Source organism: Microcaecilia unicolor, chromosome 3 (assembly GCF_901765095.1).
Source record: "Microcaecilia unicolor chromosome 3, aMicUni1.1, whole genome shotgun sequence".
NCBI lineage: Eukaryota > Metazoa > Chordata > Amphibia > Gymnophiona > Siphonopidae > Microcaecilia > Microcaecilia unicolor.
Window position 1 is genome coordinate 205,219,672 of NC_044033.1, and position 16,379 is coordinate 205,236,050.

Sequence of the window (16,379 nt, forward strand, 5' to 3'; positions counted from 1 at the left end):
GTGTTATTTGTATTGCTCAAGGAGATAGGAGACGGCATGTCGTCAAAAAGTTGAAGCCGGGTTGTTTCATATTGGTGTACCCAAAATCAAACACCTCGCGAACTCCCCTCCTAACAAAAAGAATGCAAAAACAAGGAGGTATAATAAAGCAATATAAACCTCACGTTTGCTATTGTTTTTCAATAGCATCTGCAAATGTTTTGGGTCACACAATATGGCGGCAAGCTTTAGCCCATATAATGGGCCAGATAAGCTCATGCCGTCTTCTTCTTCTGTCAATTGTCTTATCATGCTTTTGATTCCGAAGCATAATGCCTGATGACGTCATGATCACGCCCACTTCTTTCCTCTCTCAACCCTACTATCATCCAAACTCCTTGAGCTCGTCACTGGTCAGCGTCGTCACGTGCTTCCTAAGCCCCGGATGGATAGAAGATTTCCCGTCGCTTCCGCTCCTGCGCACCGGCTGAGGCTTCGCGGTTTAGGGAGCGCGCGCGCGATAGTGGCTCGGCATCGCCGTTGGGCCGAAGCTGGTGGAAACCGGAAGTGGACTACGCTTGGCGGCGGTGACGACGGACGTAACCGGTGGCTTTCTTTCCGACCCCGGTTCTTGTGTCTTAGTTTCCTCCGCCAGAGAGATTGCGGGGTAAGAGAGCGGCTGAGCGCCCCCTCCTCCACCACAGCCTGTCACCTGTTTATTTGTGCACGTACATGTCTGCGTTGTACCTTTCCACACGCATATGTGCACACGTCTATAGGTGTGCACCGCCCCCCCCCCCCACTTGCACATATTGACATCCTCAGTTATACAGCCTCTCAGTGCATGAATAGAGACATGTATTCTTGAAGCTTTGCCTCTCACGTGCACACTTATGTATAAATTTATGTAAGCACACTAACAGTTTACCTGTCCTTAATCGTCTGTGGTGTACCTGGAGAGTGACTAATGTAATGCCGATTTAAAAAAAAAGGTTCTAGGGATTGAATTAATCTCACATAAATGTTTAGGTCTTTTTACCCCCTCTCCAAATCTTCATATATCTATCAGTTACCCACGATTTGTAGAGATAAAAGACCAAGGCTGCCGTCTATGAGAAAGGTAATTTATTCACTTACCAAGTATTGATACAATTAATATTTTCTTATGGGAGGATAGAACTACTGCATAAATATGCTGGCTGTATTATCACTCCAACATACAGAACTGAAACAGCTATTTTTATACACTTTATATTTAACAATGATTTACAATGCTTCAACAAGTTATCTTACCCAGGATCTTCTAGTCTTCTTTCAAAGCCATCTGGTTTCCTTCACCTGCTAAACCACATTCCCATGTTTGTTTATGCTTCCTCCTTTCTCAGGCCTGTTTGGCCTGTAAGGATATCAGATCAGATCATAGGTTCCTGGGCCTCACGATTTATGGCCTTTGCCCTTTGACTCTACGCCAGGGTGCATAATGGCCATTTAACCCTACCCTCTGTTTTCTGTCTAATAACCAATTCCTAATCCACAGAAGGACATTGCCACCTATCCCATGACTTTAATTTTCTCAGGAGTCTCTCATGAGGCACTTTATCAAAAGCTTTCTGAAAATCTAGATATACTACGTCAACCGGCCCACCTTCATCCACGTGTTTATTCACACTTTCAAAGAAATTAAGCAAATTGGCAAGGCAAAACTTCCGTTGGCTGAACCAGTGCTGACACTGGCCCATTAAACCATGTTTATCATATGTGTTCGATAATTGTATTCATTATAATAATTTAATAAACACAGTTTTTTTTCAATGAAGGAGGTGAATAGTGGCGTGTCATAGGGATTTGTGTTGGGACTGGTGCTATTTAACATATTTATAAATGATCTGGAAATTGGAATGACAAGTGAGGTGACTAAATTTGCAAGTGACACAAAACTACACTGTGAAAATTTCCAAATGGCAGATGAAATTTATAGTGGACAAATGTAAAGTGATGCACATTGGGAACCAAATCATAGTAACTTGATGCTCTAGGGCAGGGGTAGGCAACTCCGGTCCTTGAGAGTCGCAGGCAGGTCAGGTTTTCAGGATATCCACAATGTATATGCAGGAGATAGATTTGCAAGCACTGCCTCCATGGTATGCAAATCTATCTCCTGCATATTCATTGTGGATATCCTGAAAACCTGACCTGCCTGCGGCTCTCGAGGACCGGAATTGCCTACCCCTGCTCTAGGGTCCACCTTAGGAGTCGGCACTCAAGAAAAAGGTTTACATATCGTAAACAATTTACTGAAATTTTCTGCCCAGTGTACATCTGTGGCTAGAAAAGCAAACAGGATGCTAGGCATTTTAGGAGAGGGATGGTAAATAAGAGCAAGAATATATGCCTCTGTATTGCTCCATGCTGCAACCTCACTTTGAATATTGCGTTCAATTCTGGTTGCCATAACTCAAAAAAGATATAGCGGAATTAGAAAAGGTTTGAAAAAGATGACCAGAATGATAAAGGGGATGGAACTCCTTCAGTGTGAAGAAAGGCTAAAGAGATTAGGGCTTTTCAGCTTGGAAAACAGACAGCTGAGGAGGGAAGGCGACCACACAAATATTGTGTTCAATTCTGGTCACCGCATCTAAAAAAAATATATAGTGGAATTAGAGAAGGGCAACGAAAATGTTAAAGGGGATGGGACAATTTCCCTATGAGGAAAGGTTAAAGCAGCTAGGGCTCTTTAGCTTGGAGAACAGCTAAGGGGAGATATGATAGAGGTCTATAAAATAATGAGTGGAATGGAAAGGATAGACGTGAAGCGTCTGTTTACTCTTTCCAAAAATACTAGGACTAGGGGGCATTCGATGAAGCTACAAAGTAGTAAATTTAAAATAAATCAGTGAAAATCTTTCTTCACTCAACATGTAATTAAACTCTAGAATTCGTTGCCAAAGGCAGTTAGCTTAGCGTGGTTTAAAAAAGGTTTGGACAGCTTCCTAAAGGAAAAGTCCATAGACCTTTATTAAAATGGACTTGGGGAAACTCCACTGCTTATTTCTGGGATAAGCAGCATAAAAGTTATTGTACTTTTTGGGGATCTTGTCAGGTATTTGTGACCTAGATTGGCCACCGTTGGAAACAGGATGCTGGGCTTGATGGACCTTTGGTCTGTCCCAGTATGGCAATACTTATGTACTTAAGTCTACAAAATCCTGAGTGTGTAGAATGGGTAAAAATGAATCTATTTTTCACTCAAAAAAGCACAAAGACCAGGGGACACTCAGTGAAATTACATGAAAATACTTTTAAAAGAAGAAGGTGGAAATATTTTTTCACTCAAAGAATAGTTAAGCTCTGGAATTCATTGCCGGAAGATATGGAACACCGGTTAGTGTATCTGGGTTTAAAAAAGATTTGGACAAGTTCCTGGAGAAAAAGTCCATAGTCTGCTATTGAGATAGATATGGGGGAAGCCACTGTTTGCCCTTAGATTGGTAACATGGAACGTTGCTGCTCTTTGGGTTTGTGCCAGGTACTTGTGACCTGGATTGGCCACTGTTGGAAGCAGGATACTGGGCTAGATGGACCATTGCTCTGACCTAGTATGGCTATTCTTATGTTATTTACACATGCATTTATTTACATTCTCAGGTATACAGCCTCTTGGTGCATGAATGGAGACGTGTATACCTGAAGCTTTGTACCCCATCCCCATATGCACCTATTTGCTTTCTCAAGCGTACAGACTCTTTGCTGCTACAGATATGTATACCTAATAGGTATGCCCCCCCTTAATTCTCAGGTACACAGCCTATCAGTCCATAAAAATAGATATGTGTTCACATATTTACATTGATATATAGTCCCTTAGTGCATAAATATAGACACACATGCCTATGGGTATATATTTTTTTAAGTGTGTGTGTGTATATATATATATATATATATATGTATATATATATATATATATATATATATATATATATATATATATATATATATATATCCTATATAATAAAACACACCTCCAACATTCTGAAGCTGACTGCATGGCTGAGGCATTCCTGCTCTCTGTATCCATCTCCTGAATTGACATCAAGTACTTCCGGGTTCCTCACAAGCAGAAGTGACCAACCACACGAGGTTTCTCAGCTTCAGAATGTTGGAGGTGCATTCTATTAAATAGGATTGGTCAGTTCCTTGAAGCACAGCCAGAGCTCAGCGTCTTGCACAGTAACGCTCAGACACCAGAGAGAAAGGGGGGGGGGCCTGACACCAGAGAGAGAGAGGGAGGGGGGGGGGCCTGACACCAGAGAGGGGGGAGGTATCTCTGTCACACACACACTCTCTCACAGTCAATGTCTTTCTCTCTCTCACTCTCACATAGTCTCTCACACACTCTATGTCTCACACTGTATCACATTCACTCTCTATGTGTCACATAGTCACTCACACACTCTCTTGGTGGTCTCATACACTCAGTCTCACAGAGAGTCTGTGTGTCACACACACTCTCGCACACACTGTATCTGTGTGAAACACTCTCTCTCACACTGTCTCACATACGCACTTGCACACATCTCATTCTCACACACACACTCTCTCTCACAGACACACTCGCAGATTCACTCTCTCACACACACTCTCTCAAACATACACAGTCCGAGGAAAACCTTGCTAGCGCCCGTTTCATTTGTGTCAGAAACGGGCCTTTTTTACTAGTATGTGTGTGTGTGTGTGTGTGTGTATATATATATATATATATATATATATATACACACACACACACACACACACAAGTGCATTATAAGTATATTGTGAAGTGTGGCATCTTCTGCTTGAAAGTTCATGTCTCAGTAAATTGGTTAGTCTAAAACAGGGCCACCCAAACCTATCCTTTGGACTCCATATCCACTCAGGTTTTCAGACTAACCAGAATACGTATATATGAGAGAAATCTACGTATGTTGGATACATAAGTACATAAGTGTTGCCATACTGGGACAGACCAAAGATCCATCAAGCCCAGCATCCTGTTTCCAGCGGTGGCCAATCCAGGTCACGAATACCTGACAAGATCCCCAAAAAGTACAAAAACTTTTATGCTGCTTATCCCAGAAATAAGCAGTGGAGTTTCCCCAAGTCCACTTTAATAAAGGTCAATCATAAAAACCTGACTGACTGTGGGGTCTCCAGGACAGTTTTGAGAAGCCCTAACCTGTTAAGCAGAGGATATTCTCTCTCTCTCTCTCTTTTTTTTTTAATGTTTTTGCTCACATTAATATGCCCATTGTGCGAAACAGAACCTCCTCGAAGTCAAGATGTCATAGGTACAGACAATAAAAGATGCCCTTGGGAATTTTTTTTTTCAAAATCATTTTTATTGAAATTTTGTTTAAGTACAATATAACAAATTAAATGTTAATTTGGGTGGAGGAGCCTAATACACTTGAATGTGTCATTTTATGACAAAAATAGGCAACTTACAAGGCTTACTGTTATGTTATATCGTTTTCTTTTCTGCCATAACCTGTACAGTTCAAGGCAGATTTACAGAAAAAGTGTATAGCCCCCCTCCCCTTGCCTCTAAAAGGGGGGGTGCTGAATAACTTCAGAAGAGACTGAAAGAAAGCCATTCTGGCAAACGAAAAACACTTCAGAGTTCAGTTTTTCTCTTTTATAATAATGCTAACATTTATTAGAGTAAATAAATGGTTACAATAAAAATTCTTTTATAAAAGATATAGGGAGGGACTTGCAATCCTGGGATATAGTAGCACAAATCAAAAGTATTCCACACCTGATAGGGGGAACTGATTATAGAGAATGTGCATTTAGAATGATACACAGGGCATACTTTACACAGGTTCAATTGTATAAAGCTGGGGGTATAGAAACAGCTCTTTGTTTAAAATGTAATAATGTTGAGAACTCTATTTATCACGCGATGTGGAACTGTGTATTAATACAACGATATTGGAGACAAATAACTAATTATCTTACAGGTGTGCTATGTAGTAAAGTAGATATGAATCCATTGCAACTAATACTAGATATGAAGGAGGTACAACCGAGTGTAAATGCAGATAAAGTATTGCTACGGCGAAAATTATGTAGATATGAATCCATTGCAACTAATACTAGATATGAAGGAGGTACAACCGAGTGTAAATGCAGATAAAGTATTGCTACGGCGAAAATTATGTTTGATTGCAAGGAAATGTATTATGCAACACTGGACTACACACAATCCGCCAAATTTCTGGCATTGGCGTAGTCAAGTACACCAATTGTTGGTCTGGGAAGCAAAAGAGGCTAAAGGAAGTGATAAAAGAAAAACGAGATTTCTTAAAATCTGGGGCTGCTACTTGGAAAAGATGACACAGAAAGGGCGGAGTCTGATTATTTATACCTTATGAACGGACTCTATATGATATTAGAATGCATGGGGATTCATGTGGGTTACAGGGGAGAGCATGAAGAATGGGAGGGCGGGGGGGGGGGAATGGGAGAAGGGGAACTAGTAGATAAACGGATGGAAAAATGAAACATCATACTATTGTGGAAGATAATAGCTGATCTTATTGTACTAATATAAGATAAATGAGGTGGGGGGGGGGGGAAAAAAATCTGTTTATGTTAAACATTGGAAATAATGCAGTGTTATGTTGAATTCATTGATAATAAAAAATTGTTGAAACATAAAAATTCTTTTATCCCAATGTTTCAGATAATTAAATTCTTATTTATATCAGTCTAAATTTTAGTATAAGGAAAATAAAGTCTCTCTCTGGTCTGTGTATTTCCCTGGAAACTTAACAAAAATCTGACTGCCACAAGATGTGCTTGTCAGATTACTGAAGCTTAATACCTTATATTTTTTCTCTTACTTATCTGGTATTCTTTAACTCTGACCACTAAGGTCACCTTCACATAATTCTGCTTCTTTGATATCTTTCCCATTTATCCATCATTTGCCCTTGAATACTTATCACTCATACTTGTCCTTCACTGAGAATGTCTCTGTATTAATTAAAGTTTATGGCCCATTATTTTAGGTCAAGCAAACCTGACTGTTAACTTGGCCCTGAGAAAGCCAAGAAGACACAGGCTATAGCTACAGATCATAGATAAGGAAATAAGTTATCTATATAAATAAATCCCACCTCGAACATTCTGAAGCTCACTGCAAGGCACTGAAGCACTGCACTCTTGTAGCCTTGGTAGGCTAGGGTATCAGGACCAGTCACTCTCAGTCATAGACCCGCCCTCAGCCACGCCCCATCTGTACATAAAACGCTACCTCAACGTTCTGAGGACAAAAGCTCCTGAGGCCAACTGCACACTCCCTCAAGGGTTCGTTAGTTCATGATGTTGAAGCCATGAAACTCACCATGTCTGTGTTCCCCGCCCTCGCGTCAAACGTGATGACGTCGAGGGCGCAACACAGACGGCCAGCAACACACCCGCCCCCACCCACACACGTCACTCCCTCTACCCCTCCCACTTTGATGCCCGTCACGCCCCTAACAACTATTTACTCACTTCCCCCTCCCTCCGATTCCAACACACCCCCTCCGCGACCCTCTGCACACCACCCTTCCCTCCGAAAACCCTCCCCCGAACCCTTCACCTACCTCTCCTAACGCCGAACAACTTCTCTTCTCGCCTGCGGGGCGTGCCTTCATGAAGGAGTATCTGTCGTCTCTGTGCGTGCGTCTGACGTCAGACGCACGCACAGACACGTCAACAGATGCTCCTTCAACAAGGAACGCCCCGCAGCCCTGAAAAGAAGTTCACCTCCGTCACCACATGCACGCTGAGGCTTCAGGCCAGCTTCTCCGGAGGTAAAGGTGCTCTCCAGAGTCGCGCCACGAGGGGGGGGGGCAGCCAGTAACGCGAACAGAGGGGGTTCTAATCGGAGGGAGGGGGAGTCTACAACTCCGTGGGAGGGCCGTCTGCAACTTGGGAGGGAGACACAAAGGAACGGAGGGGACCCTTGCTAGCACCCGTTTCATTGCGTTTGGAAACGGGCCTTCGTTACTAGTATATACATAGCTGGCTGATCTGCAAAACCAGACAGCTCTATACTAAACAAAAGAATAGCTGAAGCCAATATGTTCAGGAATTACATTATGTTGAGACAACAGTACATAAAAATTCAAATGACTTAAAATCAAGAGTTTGAAAGACCAAATTTGATTAAAAAAAAAAAGACCTTCTGAAATAGATAAGACTTGAAAAATAGAAGTAAAAGCTTCCAGTCTTCGTAAACTATCTGGCAAACAGTTCCACAGAATCAGTCCTGCTACTGAAAAGATAGATGAATGATATTTATCTAATCTATCAGTATAGAACGTGGGAACAGTTAGTGACTGCAATACTCTAGGTAGACAGTAAAGCTTTAAAGAAAAAGCTATACATGAAGACACGTCATTCTTAAAGTTTAGAGCACAATGAACTTATGGGTAGCCAATGAAATATGCTCAGAACGTGACATGTTACTGTTCCTTAGCCTCAGCAGCAGATGAATCCAGGAACTGGCGGGTTGTATCCGTCTACCAGCAGGTGGAGATAGAGAACACTAAAAGAACAGGCAGTGACCCTCTGTGTACTGAACCCTGTCCCTTTAGTATAACTCTATCTCCAGCAGGTGGTGGACGGAGCTGGGTCAGCTCCTGGATTTGTTGTTTAAGGGGGCTCCTGGTTTGCCAGTTGAGCTGGGGTGTGTGGCTGGTAGTGCCCAGTTTGAAGGCATACTTCTTCCTTGGGGTCCCTGCCTTACCATGATCTTTAGTTCCCTATTGTCTGTCTGTGCTTCGGAGTGTCTGTCTGCTGTTTGGCTTTAAAAAAAAAAAAAAAGTTAAACGAGGGCACTCAGCCAGCATTTCCCAGACCTGAAGCTCTTTGACCGGGTTCTGGACGCGTGGGCCGCTGTTGCAGCTCCTTAGAGGACGGGCTGTCTGCCCCCGTGGCCGGGTGAGTGTTTTCTGTGCACCGCCGGTTCCCGCACTTGTTCCTGCCATCAGAGCCTTGGTAATGGCGACGGAGACCGCCAAGCGATGTTCCCGCTGCAGGAAAAGATGCAGCGTGGCGGGCCTCTGCAGCTCTGGCTGCATGGGGGAGTCCAGGACGGCAGCGATGGCAGAGGGGTTTTCCCGCGCTCCGCAGCTGGTGGCGGGCGCCATTTTGGATGCATCGGGGGATGCGGCCGGCGCGATCCCGGAGGTGGAGGAGCGCACGGGAATGGCAAAGCGGCTGGCAGAAGATAGCCAGTTATCTCGGGAGGTTCGGGGGGCAGAACAGGTTGCAACTCAGGGGCAGGGGGAGACTTTTTCTTCCAAATTCATTTTATTGTTGCATCAGAATTTTTTGTTAAAGCAGGCCTCTCCTGGGGGTTTGCCGGTTGCCCTTCAGTCTTCTCTCCCGGCAGGCCAGGTGGGCTCAGGTTCGGGAGTAGGATCTTTGCCTCCCATGTCTGGGACCTCGCCAGCGTTGAAACGCCGTAGACTGGGATCTGAGTCTGAGCCAGGCTCAGTAGCTTCACTGGAGCCGCAGCCTTCTCTGTTTGAAGGAACCGGAGGGTCCACCCGTGGGTCTCTAGGATCAGGTCTCTGAGATCTGGAAGAGGGTGAACTGGTTCAGGAGGAGCAGGATGACACTAAGGCTGTGCGCATTTTTCATAGAGACGAATTGTCTTCTCTCATTTCTGAGTCCTTACGGGCACTGAATATTTAGGATTCCGAGGCAGTGGCTGCGGCAAGCGTGAATGTTAAGATGGCTAGCACTAGGAAGCCTTCTCGAGCTTTTCCGGTCCATGAGGCTATTCAGGGGCTCATTTTGGATCAGAGGTCGGACCCTGAAGGAAACCTAAAGGTAGCGTGGACTATGGTGCACCTTTATCCAGTGGGGGAGGCTCATTTGAGTCTCTTTTCTTTTCCTAAGGTGGATGTCCTGGTGACGGCAGTCACCAAGAAGACCACGCTACCGGTTGAGGGGGGTGTTGCCCTCAAGGGCATGCAGGATTGTCGCTTGGAAGCCTCCTTGAAGCGCGCTTTTGAGGTGTCAGCTTTGTCTCTGCAGGCCTCAATTTGTAGTTCTTATGCAGCGCGTGCCTGTCCTGGCTTCAACAGGCGGTGCAACAGGACGTGGAGGTAGCGGTCCCTTTGGCAGAGGTTGCCCCGCTGATGGAGTCAGGGCTGGCTTATTTGGCTGATGCTCTTTACGATTTGGTTCGGGCCTCAGCTAAACAGATGTCTCTGGCGGTCGCTGCGCGGAGGCTGCTTTGGCTGCGCCACTGGGCAGCGGATATGGCTTCAAAGCAGCGTCTCACAAGGTTGCCCTTTAGGGGTAGGCTGTTGTTCGGTGAGGACTTAGAAAAGATCGTTAAAGATTTGAGAGATTCGAAGTCTCAATGTTTGCCGGAGGATAGACCCAAAGCCAGAAACCGTACGTCATCTTCTAGACCGAGATTCAGGGACGTGCGCCGTTATCGACCTGGCAAATCCTTGGTTCCTTTTCAGTGGTCCAAGTTGCAGCAGCGTTCCTTTCGCTTGGACAAAAAGGCCACTGGTTCTGCTCAGCGTCAGGGGGGCGCTAACAGAGGTTCCCAATGACGGGTCCCAGTCCACTCTCCCGTGCCTTACATTGGAGGTCGGTTGACTCTCTTTCTGGGGGAGTGGGCCAAGGTCACGGCAAACAGTTGGGTGCTCAATTTGATAGAGCACGGCTACAAATTGGAGCTCCGAACGCCTGTTCAGGACGTGTTTATGGAGTCCCACTGCACTACGGTTGGGAAGCGGTGACACAAAGTTGCAGTCTCTGTTGCTGTTAGGAGCGGTGGTGCCGGTGCCTCAGTCCGAGCTTCGGGAAGGTCGCTATTCCATTTATTTCGTGGTACCTCAAAAAGGAGGCTCCTTTCGGCCGGTGCTCGACTTGCGGAAGGTGAACGAGTCGCTATTGGTACGGCATTTTCGCATGGAGACTTTACGATTGGTAATAACAGCTGTACAGCCCGGGGAGTTTCTCACGTCATTGGATCTCAAGGAGGCCTATCTTCATATCCCAATTTGGCCTCCTCATCAGAGATTTTTAAGGTTTGCGATATTGGAGATCCATTTCCAGTTCCGCGCCTTGCCATTTGGGCTGGCCACCGCACCTTGCACCTTTTCCAAGGTGATGGTGGTGGTGGCGGCGTTTTTGCGAACAGAGGGAGTCAGAATTCATCCTTATCTGGACAATTGGCTGATAAGGGCGGACTCAGAGGTAGAGAGTCGTGCAGCCACGTCTCGAGTAATAGAGGTTTTGCAGTCTCTTGGCTGGGTCGTTAATTTCCCAAAGAGTCAGTTGTTCCCTCGCAGTCTCTCGAGTATTTGGGAGTGTCTTTCAACACGGAGCTGTGGTTCGTTTTTCTTCCTGATGGCAAGCGACTAAAGTTGCAGGCGCAGATCAGGAAGTTGTTAGGGTTGCCTCGGGCGTGGGATTATGTTCAGGTGCTGGGTCTCATGGCAGCTACGTTGGACATGATTCTGTGGGCGAGAGCTCACATGCAGCCGCTGCAGCAGGCATTCCTCAGTCGTTGGTCCCTGACATCTCTGGAATATCACTGCCGGTTACCTTGGACTTCAGGGGCCGGGACAGCTTGAATTGGTGGTTGGCGGAGGTACCCCTCAGGCGGGGGTTGCCGCTTGCTCTCCCACAATGGACGTTGGTGACAACAGATGCCAGTCTCTTGTGTCTCCACCGTTGGGCGCAGGGCCGATGGTTGGCGGAAGAGACTACGTGGTCCATCAATCGGCTGGAGCTGAGGGCGGTTCGCCTAGCCTTTCTGGCGTTTCCCGAGATTCTGGAGGGATGAGCAGTCTGGGTTTTGTCGGACAACATGACGGTTGTGGCTTATATCAATCGCCAGGGCGACACTCGGAGCAGGGATTTGTCGGTCAAGGCGGCCTTGATTCTGGAGTGGGCGGAGGCTCATCTCCTTTTGTTGTCTGCGGCCCACATCGCCGGTCTGGAAAACGTACGGGCAGATTTTCTCAGCCGGAATGCTCTCGATCCCGCCGAATAGGAGTTGGCGTTTCAGCGGATTTGCAGCAAGTGGGGCGTTCCAGGGATAGATCTCATGGCATCCAGGTCAAACTCCAAGGTAGTTCGGTTCTTCAGAAGACGGGAGCTGGGATCGGAGGGGCTGGATGCTCTGTCTTAGCAGTGGCCTCTTGGCATGCTTGTGTATGTGTTTTTCCTGTGGCCGTTGATAGGTCGGGTTCTTCAGCGAATTCGGCTTCATGTGGGGCTTGTGATTCTAGTAGCTCCGGATTGGCCGAGACATCCGTGGTATGCGGATTTGAGGCATCTTCTTGTGGAGGAGCCATTCCGACTTCCGCTGCTTCCGAATCTCTTGCATCAGGGTCCAGTGTCTATGGAAGATCCTTACCGCTTTGGTCTTACAGGGCTCTTGAGAGGGCAAGGTTGCGGAAGAAGGGTTATTCGGAGGAAGTAATTGCCACTTTGCTGAGGGTGGGTGTGGCGTGTGTTTGAAGCGTGGTGTGATGCCCGTGCTTGGCCGCCTATGAGGGCCTCAGTTTCTCAGATGTTGGCTTTCTTGCAGGAAGGTTTGAAAAAAGGTCTGGCCTATAACTCAGTGCAGGTGGCAGCGTTGGCTTGTTTCAGAGTCCGGGTAGAGGGAGCGTCGATTGCGGCTCACCCGAACATGGGACGGTTTTTGAGAGGAGTGATGAAGCTTTGGCTGCCTTTACATTGTCCGTTCCCTACCTGGAGTTTGAAGCTGGTGTTGCATGCGTTGCAGGCCGCACCCTTTGAGCCTCTCCGGCAGGCGTTGGTTAAAGACCTTACGCTAAAAGCGGTGGTTTTGGTGGAAATGGCGTCGGCTCGGAGGGTGTCAGAAATTCATGCGCTGTCCTGGCGTGATCCTTTTTTGCAGTTTTCAGAATCCGGGGTTACAGTGCATACGGTACTGTCGTTTATTCCTAAGGTGGTATCGGCGTTTCATTTGAATCAGCCGCTTTTTCTGCCTTCTTTCAGGAAGGAGGATTGTCCAGATTCTTTTCAGCGACTACGTCTGTGGATGTCCGGCACGTTCTTTGGCAATACCTGCAGATCTCGAATGAATTTCTGTGTTAGGATCACTTGTTTGTCCTTTTTGCCGGTCCGCGACAGGGGTTTGCTGCCTCTAAGGCCACGGTGGTGCGGTGGCTTAAAGAGACGATTGTTTCGGCTTATCTGTTGTCGGGGAAGTCTCCGGGGGCGCTTAAGGCGCATTCCACTCGGGCGCAGGCGTCTTCCTTGGCGGAGACAAGTTTGTTCTCTACTCTTGAGATCTGTCGGGCGGCGTTGTGGGATCGCATCTTTCTTTTGCTAAACACTATCATTTGGATGTGGCGGCAAGGGAGGATGGCCGCTTTGGGGCTGCGGTTCTTTCTCGGGGAGCTGCAACTTCCCACCCAGTTTAGGGAGTGCTTGGGTACATCCCACCAGTTCCTGGATTCATCTGCTGCTGAGGCTAACGAAGGAAAAATTAAGTCTTACCTGATAATTTTCTTTCCTTTAGTCGCAGCAGATGAATCCAGGATCCCTCCCTGTTGCAGTCTATAGTCAGTGTCCGCAGATTCTGTGTGGTTAATGGTTTGTTTGCTTGGTTTTGGTTCTTTTTCCTCATGTGTCTGTTCTTTGTTCTGCTTTGGGAGTTGTGTTATACTAAAGGGACAGGGTTCAGTACACAGAGGGTCACTGCCTGTTCTTTTAGTGTTCTCTATCTCCACCTGCTGGTAGACGGATACAACCCACCAGTTCCTGGATTCATCTGCTGTGACTAAAGGAAAGAAAATTATCAGGTAAGACTTAATTTTTCCATTAAACATCCAGGCGTTGAGGGAACTGGGCATGCTGGTATCATTTAGATAAGTCCCCATCTAGGAATACTCCCTCAAGAAGCTCACTCCGAATGCAAGCAGCCTTTATGGATCCGTGAGCTGGCAGGGACTAGTGGGAGATCGGACACCCAGAAGTGGAGGGAAAGGGTGGCATTGGATGATTGCAGGGGTAACTTATAGCTGGAGAAACTGCAGAGAAGTGAAACGGCGAAGGAGGAAGTAAAATTAAAAATAGGGGAAGTTACCACTAGGGAAGGCCCCAGGCCCTGATGGATATAGGGGAGAATTATATAAATTGATGAAGGAGGAAATAGTAGAACCCCTTACCGCAATGTTTAACATGATAGTGCAAGAGCAACGAATGCCCACGTCACTACGAACAGCACAGATTATAGTACTTCCAAAACCAGGAAAAGATGTACAAAAGCCTGAATCATACAGACCTATTTCGTTACTAAATTTTGAAGCAAAATTGTTTGCAAAAGTCCTGGCAAATCGCTTGTCCCGAATATTACCAGATGTTATAGAAGAATCACAGGTAGGGTTTGTACAGGGCAGAACTATTACTAAAAATGTAAGAAAGATATTGGTAACATTAGAGGAGGTATTTATAAAGGACACGCCCTCAATATTAGTAAGTTTCGATGCCGAAAAGGCGTTCGATAGGGTGGTCTGGGATTTTTTATTTGGCACACTAGAGGCATATGGCATAAGAGGATTATTCCAGGACGCAATCAAAGCCTTATATTATCTTCCACAGGCCCAGGTATGGGTTAATGGAATATTATCCCCATCATTCTCTGTCCATAGGGGGACCAGGCAAGGATGCCCCCTGTCACCTTTACTGTTTGTGTTAACGCTAGATCCACTGCTTAGAGATATCCAACGCAACCCTGATGTGCAAGGAGTCAGGGTTGGCACAGAAATTTTTTAAATAGCTGCCTTCGCTGATGATTTGCTGGCTCATGTAATTTCTCCAGAGACATCACTGAAGGCGCTATTAGAATGTATGGCAGAGTATGGGGATTTCTCTGGCTTTAAGCTAAACCTGGAGAAATCAGAAGTATTAAGTAGGAAAGAGGATCAAATGGGAGAGTGGCACAGACAGCTGCCATTGAGGAGGGCAGGGGAATCCTTTCGATATTTAGGGGTACGATTAACTATGGATACTACCATTCTGTACAGGATAAATATTGACAAGCTGCTACAAGATACCAAAAGGGTTCTGGAGAGATGGAATTACCTGCCTTTATCATTAATAGGCAGAATAAATCTCTTCAAAATGATCATATTCCCGAGATGGCTCTATATCTTGCAGGTGTTGCCAATACATATATTGAGTAAAGATTTAAGGAAATTAAATAGGATGTGTCGGCAATTTGTGTGGGGGGGAAAGAAGTCTAAACTACGATTTGAATACTTATACGATGGGTGGGCTCAGGGTGGATTGGGTTTCCCCTGTATTAGACGTTACAATCAGGCATGTCTTTTAAGACACATCAGGGATTGGATACTTAACACACATCAACACACGCCAACTAACTGGGAACGTGCATTCTTTGACCCGTGGCACTTGAATTTCCTTCTGCAGGCAAAAACAAAGAGTTTACCAACTACCTGCAGAAGAAGTATACTGTTGCAACCATTGCGACGTGCTTGGCAGTTTCTTATGCATAACTGGGGACAAGACCCTAATGTTAGTGACCAACTTCCAATACAGGGAAATAGGGACTTCCCCCCCGGATTGGAGAAAGGGGTAATGGCTAGATGGTCGGAAATGGGAATCACTCTATTTGAACACTTAATGAATGAAGAGGGGAATCTGCATAGTTTTCAGGACCTGCAGCAGAGACAGGTATTGGCCCAGAGGGATTATTATACATATAGACAATTGCATCATTACTGGCATAGTTTGGATCAGGCAGCCCTGGGCACAAAACTGGGTCAGAGGGTGCGGGAATTCCTGGAAGGGGACGCACATGGACAGGTATCAATATCGAGCCTACATAAAGCCCTGGTCCCACTTGGACCCCCCAGAACATATGAGAAGCTCAAAGACAAATGGAGCAAAGACTTGGGATATGAGCTGAAGGGAATAAATTTTGCAAAACTAATTGGAAGCATACCTGGGCAGATGGGGGGGGCAGAATTACAAGAGAGTCAATTCAGGGTTATTCACCGAGGCTATATAACACAATCTCAGGCTGTAAGGGCGGGATGGAGCTCTGATTCTCAATGCCTTAAATGCCACAGAGAGAAGAACACATTTTTGCATGCATTTTGGTGGTGTGATAAAATAAAAACATTCTGGAGAGCGATACAGGAGTACTTAGAACAACTATTGGGACAAAGGTTACACCCCTCTTGGAGAGGAGTACTTTTGAACAAAACTAATGCATATGGGATATCGGATAAAAATTTGGAGGTATTTTTATGTAAAGCATTTGCAGTGGGCAAAAAATGTATATTGAGACATTGGATGCAGGAAGAACCACCATCTGTATGGTTATGGAGGAA

At 45.8% G+C, this 16,379-nt stretch overlaps 1 protein-coding gene across 3 annotated transcripts in view; it reads left to right on the top strand.

Annotated features, from left to right (window-relative positions):
* Positions 1 to 61: 61 nt before the first annotated feature.
* Positions 62 to 16,379, top strand: part of DAXX (death domain associated protein) — a 36,198-nt gene continuing 19,880 nt past the window's right edge. For all 3 annotated transcript variants that reach the window (XM_030197202.1, XM_030197203.1, XM_030197204.1), the window contains exon 1: positions 62 to 646. The gene's annotated coding sequence lies outside the window, so the exon portion shown is untranslated. The remainder of the gene's footprint in view (positions 647 to 16,379) is intronic.